General features: G+C 40.3%; 1 protein-coding gene and 1 long non-coding RNA gene across 2 annotated transcripts in view; one reads left to right on the forward strand and one right to left on the reverse strand.

Moving 5' to 3' along the window:
* LOC123020460 overlaps positions 1-2,688 on the forward strand; it is a 19,978-nt gene extending 17,290 nt beyond the window's left edge. Inside the window, exon 3 of the long non-coding RNA XR_006414107.1 lies at positions 2,554-2,688. This is a non-coding gene — a long non-coding RNA (uncharacterized LOC123020460). The remainder of the gene's footprint in view (positions 1-2,553) is intronic.
* NKAIN3 (sodium/potassium transporting ATPase interacting 3) overlaps positions 1-16,114 on the reverse strand; it is a 122,603-nt gene that overhangs the window by 42,116 nt on the left and 64,373 nt on the right. The window lies entirely within an intron of this gene.

Below are 16,114 nucleotides of genomic sequence, written 5' to 3' on the forward strand. Positions count from 1 at the left end.
TATTATTATTATTATTATTATTATTATTATTATTATTATAACATTTCTATGCCGCCCCTTGCCGCTCCTTCGGGTAACATATGCCTGGGCATGGAGGAAATCAACATGGTGATGAAAAGATGACAATGTTGACAGCAGGTAGGCCTCACTGGGGAGAGCATTTCATAAACAGGGAGGAGGAGGAGAGCATCTGAGTAAATGCACACAAGCTTGTGCTCTAAGTTTCTCTCTTTTACAGGATATCCTGGACATTTTGTCACAGCATGAGAGAGATCCATAAACTCAAGCAGAGTAGTCTCCTTTTCATTCTGGATTTATGCTTCTCCCCCCCCCCCAAAAAAAAGTATTGCTACTTACAGGTATTCAGTGGTAGTCCAGCAAAATAAAGCTCCTTTTCACTTGGAAGTTCCTTCAGCCTCTGCTTTTGTTGCCATTTTATTGTCACATTTTTTAAGCAAACTGCATTAAAAATTAATTCCCTGTTATCATGTTCTAAGAAAAAAATCAAAAGCATCCAATTTACATGCATCATATATAATGAAAATTTATTACATTCTGTGTTGTATAAAACAAATGAGCTTGAGTATTCTATTCCAATTATGACTATGACGTGTCAGCTCTCGCTCAAGACGTGTAGCATATTCCAGATATGAATGTAAGAAGGCACTGAGCCACATCAGTTTAATGCATGTGCCATCTTCTGATAATGCCAGTCATTTAAACTAATGTTCTACAAAACAATGATCCATTGCCCAGAAGAGATGAAGAGAATAAAATGTTTCACATATTCCCAAAAAAAGATTTCTACATTTGGATCCTCCTCCTTCTCCTTGTGGCAAATCGCTGATTAACATGCTCTTCTCCACGAAACTGGAGAATCAAAACTTTGCCACACTGAATTTTCTTGTTGCTGAGTTCAGACATTTCACTTACAATAAAATGTGAGTTCTTCCTAGCCCACCTCTTTAAATGTGCCATGGTTTTGCAAATATATTTCCAAATTAGATTTCCAAATATTTCCAAATTTCCAAAATAATGTGTATATTGTATATCTGTATCTCTCACTAGAAATGAGCTCCTTTGGTAGATCTTTGGTAGATACACTACAAAATGCCTCCAAAAAAAGGATATGCCTCCCCGCAACCCCCCCCCCCAAGTAGTCTCCACAAGCAGGAGAACCTTATTAGCACCTTGTGTGGGGTTAAGAAGCTGCACTATCTGAACTGTGTAACTCTTAGTGAATTAAAGGATGGCTAGGTCATCTGATGGAGCTGTCTAGGTTCCTGAGTTTAGGAACAGGCAAATTTACCCTAACTTTATGCAAACATTTGTGATTGGGAGGGGGGAGCCATTTCACTCTAGAGAAAACTTGTGAATTGTTCCATTGTTTTATTGTTGGAATTTTTTTTAATGTAAACTGCCTTGAGATTTTTAAGGAATGACAGTATAGAAAAACTTACATAATTAAAATGATGCCTCTCTGGTTCATGTGTAAGTAGAAATGTGACTGCATAGAAGCATGTTTACATATCATTGTAATGGGAAACAAGAAAAGTAAAGCATTATGTTGTTGCTTTTCTTGATCATACAATGATCACAGAGGAGATAAAAAGCAGGGTTTTTAAAATAGGGGTATCTACCATAAGACAAAATTAAAATAAAATAATTATACAATGAATGCAACTCACTATGGAGAACAGAAACAAAATGCACGTATGTGTATTTGAGGACTTCACGTTTCCTTAATAGTTTCACAAAATGAAAGTATCTTTCATAGTTTGAGAATTCAGATCTTTAAAAGATAATGATATTGCCTTCTATAGTGATTTACAAAAACACCCATTTAGTTTCTAGTAATACAGACCATGTGGCTTTTTGACTGCAGCACCAGTTTGTTTTTCTAATTCCAGTTCAGGTTCTACAGTTCATTTAGGACCCACCCAAATGCGGAGGGATTCTGGTGAAATAAGAATGAATTGCTGTAGAATGAAATGTTAAGCTGTAATAAAGAAAAGAAAGAAAAAGAACCATGCCACCACTACAACCAGAGTATATTTGTTGAAGGTTGACAACTGTTCTCAACTGCAGTATTATTCTTGTATGTTCTATCTGCAAACCAGTATGGTGTAGTGGTTAAGAGCATGGGACTGGGACTCAGACGATCTGGGTTCTAGTCCCCACTCAGCCACGAAGCCAACTGGGTGACTTTGGGCCAGTCACAGACTCTCAGCCCAGCCTACCTCACAGGGATGTTGTTGTGGGGATAAGATGGAGGAGGAGAATGATGTAAGCTGCCTTGTGCCCTTTGTAGGAAAAAGGCAGGATATAAATAAATAAATAAATAAATAAATATAACATATTTGCTTCTGAAGATGAAGAAAATAATACTAACAGATGAGAGCTGTATAACTTATATGCATCATTTTCAGAAAGAAAAATGCAACATCTTAATCTGTCTCATTTATTATCCTCTCATATCCTGTATATATATCTGGTTTGGTTTAAAAACCTTAATAATAAGGCAAATCTCTTTTCCTTCTCTGAATTATTCAGGTTACATTACAGCTTCTGCCACTATGGTCCTCCAACTCTCACATCAAGAAGGCACTCAAGAGAATCTACTTTGTTCCATTATGTTTCCCAGAAGACAAAGACAAAGCCTATCTGGTCTTATCTGTTTTTCCGTTGTTCTTGGAATGATTGTGCTGTTCAATATACAATTTAATGATATGAACCTAGCTTTCTAGTATTCTCTGTGGTCTGTTCACTTAGTTCTACAAGTTATTAAACTCTGGTACTCAAATGAGGTTATTCTCATTTGTAAAGCTATGAGAGTCTAAAGTGTTGAAAATTTACACTCAATATAGTGATTATTAAAACCAGGGCTTTTTTTTGTCATAGAACGTACGGGAACAGCATTCTGGCACATTATTTTTGACAGATTTTTCCAAGTGATTGTGAATCATCCTGTTGGGCGTAGCAGGTCGGCAGCAAAAATCATTAACATAGTGCCTGCAGGCTGCTTGTGTGTCGGTGTTGATTGTTGGCGCTGATTGTGAGGGCGCTGCTCGGCTTGGGATCGGTCATGTGGTCGCGCACTGAGTGCTTACTGCCAGCAGTGACCATTGTCTAAAAGTGTGACCCCAAGAGGTGAGTTCTGGCACATTTTTTGTTTTACAAAAAAAACATTGATTAAAACAATTCTATTAAGATGAGCTTTACAGAAACAAATGTGGGAGTGAAACGGGTGACTGAGACTCTGCCAAAAGAGAGTCAAGTAGTCCAAGTAGATTCAGGTCTGAGATGTTGAAGAGGGGCACTGCAATGAGGAAGGGATCTATTGCATTTTTGACAGTATTTGCAAATGCACATATGTTGTTGTTAGTCGTGAAGTTGTATCCGACCCATCGCAACCCCATGGACATTCCACCAGGCACTCCTGTCCTCCACAATTCCCCGGAGTCCACTGAAGCTCACACCAACTGCTTCAGTGACTACATCTAGCCACCTCATCCTCTGCTATCCCCTTCTTCTTTTGTCATCTATTGTTCCCAGTATTAGGCTCTTCTCCAGGGAGTCCTTCCTTCGCATTAGGTGGTCAAAGTATTTGAGTTTCATCTTCAATATCTAGCCTTCTAAAGAGCAGTCAGAGTTGATCGCCTTGCAGTCCAAGGGACTCGCAGGAGTCTCCTCCAGCACCACAATTCAAAGACCTCAATTCTTCAGTGCTCAGCCTTCCTTATGGTCCAAACTTTCACAGCCATACATTGCAACTGGGAAAACCATAGCCGTGACTAAACACACTTTTGATGGCAGGGTGGTGTCCCTTCATTTTAGTATGCTATCTAGATTTGCCATAGCTTTCCTCCCCAGGAGCAAGCGTCTTTTAATTTCTTCACTGCAGTCCCTGTCTGCGGTGATTTTGGAGCCCAGAAAAATAAAATCTGTCACTACCTCCATTTCTTCCCGATCTATTTGCCAGGAAGTGAGAGGACTGGATGCCATGATCTTAGTTTTCTTAATGTTGAGTTTCAAACCAACTTTTGTGCTCTCCTCCTTCACTCGCATCAAGAGGCTCTTTAGTTCCTCTTCACTTTCTGCCATGAGAGTGGTATCATCTGCATATCTGAGGTTGTTGATATTTCTCCCAGCAATCGTAATTCCAACTGGTGATTCATCTAGCCCCGCCTTTCTCATAATGTGCTCTGCATATAAACTAAATAGGCAGGGAGACAGTATACAGCCTTGCCGAACTCCTTTCTCAATTTTGAACCAATCAGTGGTTCCATATCCAGTTCTCACTGTTGGTTCTCGACCCGCATATTGGTTTCTCAATAGACAAGTAAGATGGTCTGGTACCCCCATCTCTTTAAGAACTTGCCACAAGTTGTTGTGATCCACACAATCAAAGGCTTTAGCATAGTCAATGAAGCAGAAGTAGATGTTTTTCTGGAACTTCCTAGCTTTCTCCATGATCCAGTGTATGTCTGCAGTTTGATCTTTAGTTCCTCTCCCTCTTCGAAATCCTGCCTGTACTTCTGGTCGTTCTCGGTCCACATACTGCTGGAGCCTAGCTTGTAGGATTTTGAGCATAACTTTGCTACCATGTAAAATGAGGGCAATGGTGCAATAGTTTGAACATTCTTTGACATTGCCCTGCTTTGGAATCGGAATGTAAACTGACCTTTTCCAATCCTATGGTCACTGTTGAGTTTTCCAAGTTTGCTGGTATATTGAGTGTAGCACTTTTACTGCATTGTCTTTTAGGATTCTGAATAGCTCAACTGGAATACTGTCACCTCCACTAGCTTTGTTGCTGCTCAGACTTCCTAAGGCCCATTTGACTTCACATTCCAGAATGTCTGACTCGAGGTCAGAGACCACCCCATCGTGGTTATCAGGGACATTAAGCTCTTTCTTGTATAGTTCTGCGTAATCTTGCCACCTCTTCTTAATCTCTTCTGCCTCTGTTAGGTCCCTGCCATTTTGGTCCTTTATCATGCCCATCTTTGCATGAAATGTTCCCTTCATAGCTCCAATTTTCTTGAAGAGATCTCTGGTCCCCCCTATTCTATTGTTTTCTTCTATTTCTTTGCACTGTTCATTTAAGAAGGCCTTCTTATCTCTTCTGGCTATTCTCTGGAATTCTGCATTCAATTGGGTGTATCTTTCTCTTTCTCCATTGCCTTTCGCTTCCCTTCTTTCCTCAGCTATTTGTAAAGCTTCCTCAGACAGCCATTTTGCTTTCTTGCATTTCTTTTTCTTTGGGATGGTTTTAGTTGCTACCTCTTGTACAATGTTGTTGTTGTTGTTGTTGTTGTTGTTGTTGTTGTTGTTGTTGTTATTATTATTATTATTATTATTATTATTATAACATTTCTATGCCGCCCCTTGCCGAAACCTCGGGGTGGCTTACAACATGATAAAATACATTGAAATACAATAGTACATAATAAATTACCATTAAATATAACAATACAAAAAATACATTGATTTACAAATACAAAATTAAAATTATCAGTATAAAATAAAAATATAGGAGGAGAAAGAGAAGGAAGAAGAAGTTGCCCAGGCCAGATCATATGTTTTAACAATTGAAATGATGTTTAAATAAAAAGGTCTTTACCTGGCGCCAAAAAACCAGTAACGACGGTGCCAGGCGGACCTCTTTGGGGAGTGAATTCCATAGGTTGGGCGCCACCGCAGAGAAAGCCCTCCTCGGGTACTTACTCTCCTAATTTCTTTCATGGAGGGTTCCCGGAGAAGGGACTCTCCCGCAGATCTCAAAGGGCGGTCGGGCATATACGGACGTAAGCGCTCGTTCAGGTAGCCAGGACCCAAGCCGTTTAGGGCTTTGTAGGTCATAATCAACACCTTGAATTGGGCCCGGGCTTCAATGGGAAGCCAGTGAAGCTGATGGAGGACTGGAGTCATGTGAGCATAACGCCCCGTCCCCGTCAGCAACCTGGCAGCTCTATTTTGCACCAATTGAAGTGTTCGGACTGTCTTCAGGGGAAGCCCCACGTAAAGCGCGTTACAGAAGTCTAGGTGGGAAGTCACCAGCACGTGTGTCACCGTCGCCAGGCAGTCGTATTCCAGGTAGGTGCGCAGCTGATTAATCAGCCGAAGCTGAAGGAAGGCGTTCCTTGCTACCGCTGTCACCTGAGCTTCCAAAGAAAGCTCCGGGTCGAGGAGTACTCCTAAGCTGCGGACCTTATCCCTAAGAGGGAGTGTTGCACCATTCAGGACCAGGTCAAATCCACCCTCTCCGAAACCCGATCCGCCAACCAACAGGACCTCCGTCTTGTCTGGGTTGAGTTTCAGTTTATTGGCCCTCATCCATTCCCTTACCTCGGCCAAGCACCGGTTCAGCACAGCCACTGCCTCACCTGGATTAGTGGAGAATGAGAGGTAAAGCTGGGTATCATCAGCGTATTGATGATTCCGCAGCCCACACCTCCTGATGACCTCTCCCAGCGGTTTCATATAGATGTTAAATAGCAGAAGGGATAGAATGGAGCCCTGTGGTACCCCATGGCATAGCTGCCATGACGTAGAGACATGGTCCCCCAGCACTACCTTCTGGAATCGACCGTCGAGATAGGAGCGGAACCACTGCAAAGCAGTGCCTCCAACCCCCAATCCCACAAGTCTATCCAGAAGGATACCATGGTCAATGTTGCGAACCTCCGTCCAAAGTTCTTCAGGCACTCTGTCTATCAGATCTAATTCCTTAAATCTATTTGTCACCTCTACCGTATATTCATCAGGGATATGATTTAGGTCATACCTGAGTGGGCTAGTGCTTTTCCCTACTTTCTTCAATTTCAGCCTAAATTTTGCAACCAGAAGCTCATGATCTGAGCCACAGTCAGCTCCTGGTCTAGTTTTTACTGACTGTATAAACTGACTTCTCCATCTTTGGCTGCAGAGCACATAGTCAATCTGATTTCTGTGTTGACCATCTGGGGATATCCATGTGTAGAGTCGTCTCTCGGGTTGTTGGAAAAGAGTGTTTGCTATGACCATCGTATTCTCAGCCTGTGTCCTGCTTCATTTTGTACTCCAAGGCCAAACTTGCCTGTTATTCCGGTTATCTTTCGGCTTCGTACTTTAGCATTCCAATCCCCCATGATGATAAGGACATCATTTTGGGGTGTTAATTCTAGAAGGTGTTGTAGGCCTTCATAAAACTGGTCAGCTTCAGTCTCTTCAGCACCAGTGGTTGGGGCACAGACTTGGACTATTGTGATGTTGAATGGCTTGCCTTGGATTCGAACTGAGATCTTTCTGTCATTTTGGAGGTTGTATCCCAGTATTGCTTTTCCTACTCTTTATTGACTATGAAGGCTACTCCATTTCTTCTGAGGGATTCTTGCTCACAGTAGTATACCTGATGGTCATCTGAATTAAATTCACCCATTCCTGTCCATTTTAGTTCACTGATTCCTAAGATGTCGATGTTCAGTCTTGTCATCTCTTGTTTGACCACATCCAGCTTGCCTTGATTCATGGATCTTACATTCCAGGTTCCTATGGAGTATAGATCTTTAAAGCATCCTTTCACCACCAGATACATCTGCAACTGAGTGTCCTTTCGGCTTTGACCCAGATGCTTCATTCTTTCTGGTGCTACTAGTACTAGCCCTCCACTCTTCCCCAGTAGCATATTGGACACCTTCCAACCTGAGGGGCTCATCTTCTGGCATCGTATCTTTTTGCCTTTTGGTACTGTCCATAGGGTTTTCATGGCAAAGATACTGGAGTGGGTTGCCATTTTCTTCTCCACGTTTTGTCAGAGCTCTCTGCTATGACCTGTCCATCTTGGGTGGCCCTGCGCGGCATAGCTCATAGCTTCATTGAGCTACACAAGCCCCAGTGCCACAACAAGGCAGTGACATATGTTGAGGTGTGAATCTGTGAACGGAAAACCTGTTGCATTGCTTCAAGTGCTTCATGAGTGTACTGTATGGGAAATCCAGAGATGGAGCATCCCTAACAAAAGGCTGACCAGGCCCTGCTTGAAATTCTCCAAAGAGGTAGAGCTCCCCACCTCTGAAATAGTTTCCAAAGTCATATTGCTCTTACCATCAAGCGGTTTCTCATACTCTCAAGCAAAATCTACCCTTCTGTAGCTCAAGCCCATTAGATCTATTCCTACTCTCTGGGACAGCAATGAAGTTTTTCATACTCTTCTATGTAACAACCTTTCAGGCATTTTAAGAGTGCTATTATCATGGAGGACAATCCTTATAGGATTGAAAACGTCTTATATGATAGAGATGCAGTTTAGGACTGTGCTATATAATAATTCTGAAGCTGTCTTTAATGTAACAGTATCCTTTTGATCTATCAAATCTGTATCAAAAGATTGATATTACTAAAATTGGCTGACCTTTGCACATAGCTTACTCTTTTATTCTACTCTTATTCTAACAGCTGAATTAAAAACCAGTTCAGCTCATTCTGGAATGAACTCAGAATTGTGGATCAGCCTTCAAATACCTCCCTGCATTTCATCTGCATGTTGACTTATAACTTGCAAAATAAATGCTCATGATTTGTTTTGCACCACATGGTATCAGATGCCATACAGCAACTTATATTGGATCCAACAATGTATACTGACAAGGAAGCAATCTTTACCAATTTCTTCAGTTTCGTTTCCAATCAATGACTGAGTCATTGATTCTATGAACATGGGCTATAAGGTGTGCCTCTACTTACTAATATGAATTTGATGGTGTGGACTTTTTGATAACCTACATATTTTTGATATTCTAAATATTTGTATGTATAGCATAAAAAATCTTGAATAGTATAGTACTAATGTTGCAACAGAATTCTTCAGGCAATATAAGTTATGTCTGGATTTATATAGCTGAGATGCCCACTTTTGATAGGAAATCTTCCCCATACTCATTCCTCTACCATGTAAAAACTAAGGTAATTTATGAACTGGGGATGCTTTCCTAACACACGAGTTTGATATAAAATATATCATTCCTTGTGCCTGAACTCTTTGAAACCTTTCTGGGACCTCAATCTGAAGAGCAGCTTTAACCTTTCTCGATCTGCTAAGAGCGGAAAGATCCCTCAAGTCATAAACCTTGTTTACACTTTCCATGTCTACGGATGAAATACTAGTGTAATGAAATATCAGTGTACAGACCTGAAGAATGCAGCTTTGAACAGTGGCCCTGGACTCTCTCGGCAAGGTGGGAGTGCTGGATTTACTACCTTGCCAGCCCTCTCTTCCACCCAGCTCTGCCTCTCCACCACCCCACTTGTCATCCCATCAGTCTTTTTTGCCTGGCTGATACAGGTGCTGAGTGGGTTGAGGCACTGGTGAGAGGAGTTTCGGGGGCCCAGTCCTGCCTGTTGTGGGCTTCATGCATAACTGTGTATGCCTGCCCTGAGATGCAGCAGGACTATTTCTGCTCACCCCATGTGGGCAGTGATGCATCAAAGGAAAGGATGCCAGAGGGGGTTGCCTTTTGGGAGTCACTTTGGGAGGAGCACAAGTGCAAGCCCCCCCGCCCCAGCAATGCTGAATTAGCCCATCTGGGGGGGTGGGCTTCCTCTTCACAGGCCCTAAGTATGTGAAGTGAAGGATGGGGGGTCCTGATGGATGGTCAGTGTAATGGCAGGCATGGGGAGATATTGGTTTAATACATTTAGCAGGGCTAAATGGGTGTGGGTTTGGGGTTTTTCAGTCAGGTAGGGGATAGTGACCTGAAAGCTGGCAACCTTGAATCACTCTTCTTGATACTGCTAGATTACTGCTTACTGATATTTAGACTAATGGTGAATTTTCTCTCTGCAGTGCTGGGAGACCCATTAAGATAGTCCACCCTCAAAGGCTGATGGATCTGGGTGGCTTCCAGAAAGTGGGTGGGGGGTGTTTCTGGATGATATTTTCTGGCTAATATTTTCTGGCTATATCCTTCTAAGCCCAATACAAGGTGCTGGTTTTAACCTATAAAGCCCTATATGGCTTGGTACCATGATACCTGACCTTTCTTGACCTTCTTCTACCTGGCCACTACCTTCAAGTTCTGGGGCCTATCTCCAACTGCCACCTCCAAGGGAAGAACTTTTTCAGTGGTGGCCCCCCAGTTGTCAAAAGAGTTCCCCACTGCAGTCTGCCTGGCACCAGCCTTACTATCTTTTTGGGTTCAGGTAAAGACTGTCCTCTAGTCCAGGGCATTCAAGTAGCTTCGGAGACCTCCTAGCTGTTAAATAGGTCTGAATAATTGTTCTTCTTTTCTTTAAGCTATAACCTGTTTGACATTTGTGTTTAAATTTTGTATTGTAAACTTTTAATGATGCTTTAATATGTTTTTAAAACAATGTATCTTTTTTGGGGGGAGGCAGGGATTGTTTGGGTGTTTGTAAACCATCTGAAATCTTTTTAATGAATAAATTGGTATAAAATATAATAAGAAATGAATAAACACATAACACTAGAAACTTAATTGTGTGGTACATAAAATATTTTGCCATGCTGCATCAGGGAGCCTCTAAATGCAATGACAACTAATTACTTCATATTTTCACAAGATGTATGATAGCGAGCATGATGCTCAAGATTCACCCAACTAGTTACCTGATAGCATTCTTAACATGAGTAATAGACAGCAGTACACTTTGATCAAATAATTCTTTAGGCAGAGGAGCAAATTCTCCCAGATCATAAGCCAGGAGTCTGATATGGCGAATCCTTCTGTTGCCCTGAACCCCCAAAGTAACTGCATAGGTCTTCTTCTCCTGGGAAACCCATTACTAGCCTCAGCAAGCAGAATCACCCCAGAACCAGGACCCCTTTACTTCCAACCCATAACCCTGGTGGCTACCTTAAAGGATAGCAGATCTGTTGCAGCCCTGAATCACCTTAACAGGTATCAAACTTTGTTAGCTGTTCTGAAGTTTCAAGTAATTTAAGCCACATCCCAGGACTAGATCAGTTATGCCTTCTCTGTAGCTCAAGCAAGTTCCCTTTGTAGAAATAAAAGCATGGAGTGGGGTTTGGTTTGCTTTAAACACTTACACAGGCTATTTTGATTTTCTTCAAAGGTGATTCTTCCTAGCACTGAACTCCTTTCCCCCACAAAATAGAATCAAAGGCTGTGTACAGAAGATATAAAAAACTAATATGCACTCTGCCACAGAATAATTTTAATGCACATATTCTTGGATCACATCAATACTGCAGAGAGTATTCCGGGTCACTAAACTAAACAACATGGCATGTCTCTCATTTGACAGAAAATAGTTCATTAAGCAGTTCACTTTTCTCTCAATTCACTTTTCTTTATCATGCTTGGAACAGCTGTCAGGACTGTTCAAGTTTTGCCTTCCTAGAACGAAGCCTCTGATACCACAACTGCATTTTAATTCAAGAAAAGAAGGAAAATAGGGAATCAAAGTGAATTATATATTTCAGCTTAATTCAAGAGGAAGAGAGAGGAAACCATTCGGTGCAACTCCTTTGTGAAGACACAAGTTGGGGATGATGATGTACAAGTGCGCTGTCAACCCTCTGCCATTTTTTTCTGAGTTTTCTGAAATATATGAGGCTGCTGCAACCTAGATTTATCAGGAAAATATTCTGTGGCCAGTTTTGAATGATTAAGCTTTCCTTGTGCACAGCACTCTCGTCCAGGTAGCAGTTATGATGAATGACTTGTCAAGCCGATACACACATACAGGACTGCTGTAAGTTCTTATCATGTGTTGCTTCTTACTGTATTTTAAATTATCTGATTTTCCTCAATCATGAGCAAAACTGCTAGAAATTGTTGAATATGTTTGTAAAGAAGAAAACACTCTCTCAGACCAAATAATTAATGTTTTTATGATAGCTGTTTGGAATAACTATAATTGCACTTTGATGTGTATTCTCTCTGCAAGCTCTGCCACTGACATTCTTATAACCGATTTCTAACACTGAACAGCAAGAAAGCTATTTTTATTTAAATTGCCTGAATACATTTTTAAAAGCTTTTATCAGTGGACAATTGCTTCTATCAGTGTTAGCCAATAACAACTTTCAATGTATTACAGTTGGAGGCAAACAAGACATTACAGCCATTAAGAAAGGGTTTATATGGTGTGTTGGAACTTTCCAACACATGCCTTGCTGGCTGGGTAGATTCAGATGTCTTTTTCACCTAAGAAATTGAATAATTATTTGGCCAGGTTGAGATGCAGTCCTGAACACCATTCATGGTGGCAGCAGAAAATCAGACAAAACATCAGATTGGGCAGACAGAGCCAGACTATGTATGATTCAGAAGGAACATGATTGGTGTTACCAATTCCAGAAATGTTTGTTTCATTAAATCTGATGCAACAAGTTCTGAGTGTGACTGGGCCCATGGCACTGGGTGAGGGGATGCTGATTCTCTTCTACAATCTTTGCTTCCCAACCAATGCTGCAATGCGCCCTATTTATTTATAATATGGCACATTCACATCACACTTCAATGAAAAACACGGGTATAAAAACATGACACACAAAATATAAGAGCCAAAACATTATAAATGCATATCTAAATCACAGATATAATTTCTTGTTTCATTTGTCAGAACCAGGAAATCAGCAAATTCTCTTTTATAAGCTCCAGTTTGGCATCCTATCATCATCTGTTGGACAGTTGGTCTTTCAGATGCACAATCACAATTCCGGTGGCATTTTGTCCCATTTATAAAGGGCATCTGCACATCTGCCATGGCCAGCACAAATTCAATTTAGTGTTGTCCATATCACACAGTGCTGGTCAAATTCCCCAGAGAGGTCCGCCTGGCGCCGTCGTTATGTGTTTTTCGGCGCCAGGCAAAGACCTTTTTATTTAAGCAACATTTTAAATGCTAATACAACTGAATTTTATCTGGCCAGGGCGGCTTATTTTATAATGTGTGTTTTAAATTATGATCATTTTATATGGATATTTTAACTTATTGTTTTATCTAGTGTTGTAAGCCGCCCCGAGGCTTCGGTGAATGGGGCGGCATAAAAATGTTTTAATAAATAAATACATACATGCATACATACATACATGTGGTTTTTCCAATGCAGGGCAGATTGAGACATTGTGGTGGAACAGTTTCCATCCAGTGTTGTTTCCACATATGAATATTAAAATCAACTTACAGTATTTTAAATTATCCAATTTTCCACAATCATGAGCAAAATTGCTAGAAATTGTTGAATGTTTTTAAAGAAGAAAACACTCTCTCAGGCAAAATAATTAATGTTTTTATGAAAGCTGTTATGTGTGCCATTTGCAATAAATATAATTGCAGGTTGATATGTATTCTCTCTGATTGGGCTAGATTGGGCTCTAGCTACTCCACATGAATTCTTTGAGATAACTGAAGATGTTTTTCTTATGATTTGGAGATATTAGATAAATATTTTTTGTAAATAGAACCTACAGTCTAACCCAATTAATATAGAAGTAACATGTTTCTGCCTTTGTAATAGATGAGCAGGCAGAGAGCTTAATGTACAATTTAAGGGAAATCGACTCTATCATAACAGGTTTCCTAAATATCTACTTTGGACAGGACACATTCTCATAAAGAACACTTAATGAAGACTGCTGCTAAACTGAGAAGTAGAAACAACATTTTGCACAAACTGTGTGGCACCAGATGGGGTTCAGCAATGGACACACTGCAAATGTCTGCATTTAGCTTGACTTATTCAGCAGCAGAGTATTGTGCCTCAGTATAATGTAAGAGCCCCATACATAAATAGGACTGATGCACAACTACATGAGTCAATGTATATTGTCAGTAGGATGATTCGATCTACTCCTACATATTGGGTGCCTGTTCTGCATCATATACCACTCCAGAATTAACAAAAAAAAATAACTTCCTCCAAGAATATTTGAAGATCACTGATAATTCCCAGATGTCATTATTGAGAGATATAGACTGCTTAGAGTGAAACAGATTGAGATCTAGACACCCAGCTATCACTATTAATCTTGCAGGAGGGGAAATGCAGGAGCATCTACACCTGCATCCCCCCAACCTCCCACAGAGCCAATTGCAGCTTCAGAGGAGAAACTTAGACATGGGAAGCAGCATGGCTGTGCAATTAACTCTTCCATAACTCAGTATTCTTGTGCCAATAATGTGTGGAGATACCTGCACTTGAATTAAAGTATTATAAAAGTTAGCAGATCTCCTTGTTATATGTAGCTTCTCCCTCTGATAAATTATACTCCTTGAATGTCATGATAAATGTGAATTAGGAGGATTAAGCTGCCAAAAGGAACGATCAATGGATCTGTTCCATATTCCCTTTAACACAGGCAGTTACTGCATGACCTGAATATCAACCATTTCAACAAGTATTCCCCTTTTAAAGAAAATGAATGTGGAGACAGTCTGCATTAACCTTTAATTAATTAATACTATAATGCCTATCCATGAAATTTCAGTGTGGGGCTCATAATGCATTTCCAGGATGCTGAGAATTACCCTTGGCAAAAAATACTGGTCTGGGATACAAAAAAGATAAATACAGTGCCCTAACATGCAATCATTTTGGGAAGGACAGGAGACATCATAGGATGTAAAGGGATTCAACATTTGACAAAGGGCATTTGTGAATAATCTTCCTCCAAGAATATTTGAAGATCACTGATAATTCCCAGATGCCAAGCGTCAAAGCGTCAAAATTAAGTTTCATCTCAGGGAAAAAAATGTTCACACAACTAAAGCTTTATTCAGGAAAGTTTGTGTGTGTTCTATTATATTTCAAGAGCATAAGAAGAGGCGTGCTGGACCACACTAAGAGAACATCTACTGTGATATTCTGTTAACAAAGAACATGTGGCCAACCAGCTGCCCACAGGAAACCCACAAGCAGGACATGAGTGCAAGAGCATCTTCCCACTGGTTTACATAGTCACAATGCCTATGCTGTTTGAAATAGCATATGGTAATCATGCCTTCTCCTCCTGAATTTGTCTAGTGCTCTTTTAAAGTCATCCAAATTGATGGTCAACACATCTTCTGTAAGTGAACTTCATACTTTAACGAAGAGCTTGTGAAGAAGTACTTTTTATCTTTTATCTGTTCTGAATCAGGGTTTTAGTATTATGAGCAAGGCAGTCCACTTTCTCCACACCATGCATAACTTTGTTCACCTGTATTATGTTTCCTCTTACTTATCTTTTTACTAGGCTAAACAAGCCCAGATGTCTTTTTTTCTAGGCGAGTTACTGCAGCCTCTTGATCACTTTAGTTGTCCTTTTTTGCATCGTTTCCAAGTCTACACTATTGTTTTCAGGTGGGGTGACCAGAACTATACACAGTATTCAAAATGCAGTCACAACATAGATTTCTATAAGCTTGGAATCTCCTTAGTAATACCCAACATGGAATTTGCCAGCAGTCACACACTGATATGACATTTCAAGATCTCTTTCTTGGTCAGTCACTGCTACCTCATATTGTATTGAAATTACTTGAGGTTAAGATTTTTTTGCCCAGTGTGTATCACTTTAGACATCCTTACACTGACATCTTCTTTACACAAGGCATTCATTAAGATCATGTGTTCCCTCACTCACTGAAGTTTTGGCATCTTCCAGAGCATCTCCTGCATTTCCCAGCTTTTTCATTTTTACATGTTATTTATTTATTTATTTATTTATTTATTTATTTATTTATTTATTTTAGAGTAAGAAAAGTCTGGCATTAAATTTTAAAATACAACAAACAGGAACAAAAGTCTCCTGGGAACCCAGAAATCCACTATAGTGCAGGTATATCATGGTCCCACTTGTGCTTCATTAACAGAATATATAGAAAGGCTGAAAAATAAAACCTGTGGTGGGTGGGGGCTATGTACAGGATACATTTTTCTTTCCCCAAAAATAAAATCTCAGCAAAGCAACTGATGAAAGTCTTCATGGAAAGAAGCCCTGAGCTACATTTTGATGCCCATTCTCCAAGTTTTGAAAGATCCTTACAGAGTTCCTTGCAACCCATTTTTGTTTTAACAACACTAAAGTTCAAGATGCCTTTTTTCCCTCATTTGGGGAAGTTTTCTTTTATCTAACAGCTTATCTGAAACCGCTTGTTAACC

The sequence above is a fragment of the Varanus komodoensis genome, unplaced genomic scaffold, assembly GCF_004798865.1.
Source record: "Varanus komodoensis strain SLA01 unplaced genomic scaffold, ASM479886v1 scaffold14_1, whole genome shotgun sequence".
Lineage (NCBI taxonomy): Eukaryota > Metazoa > Chordata > Lepidosauria > Squamata > Varanidae > Varanus > Varanus komodoensis.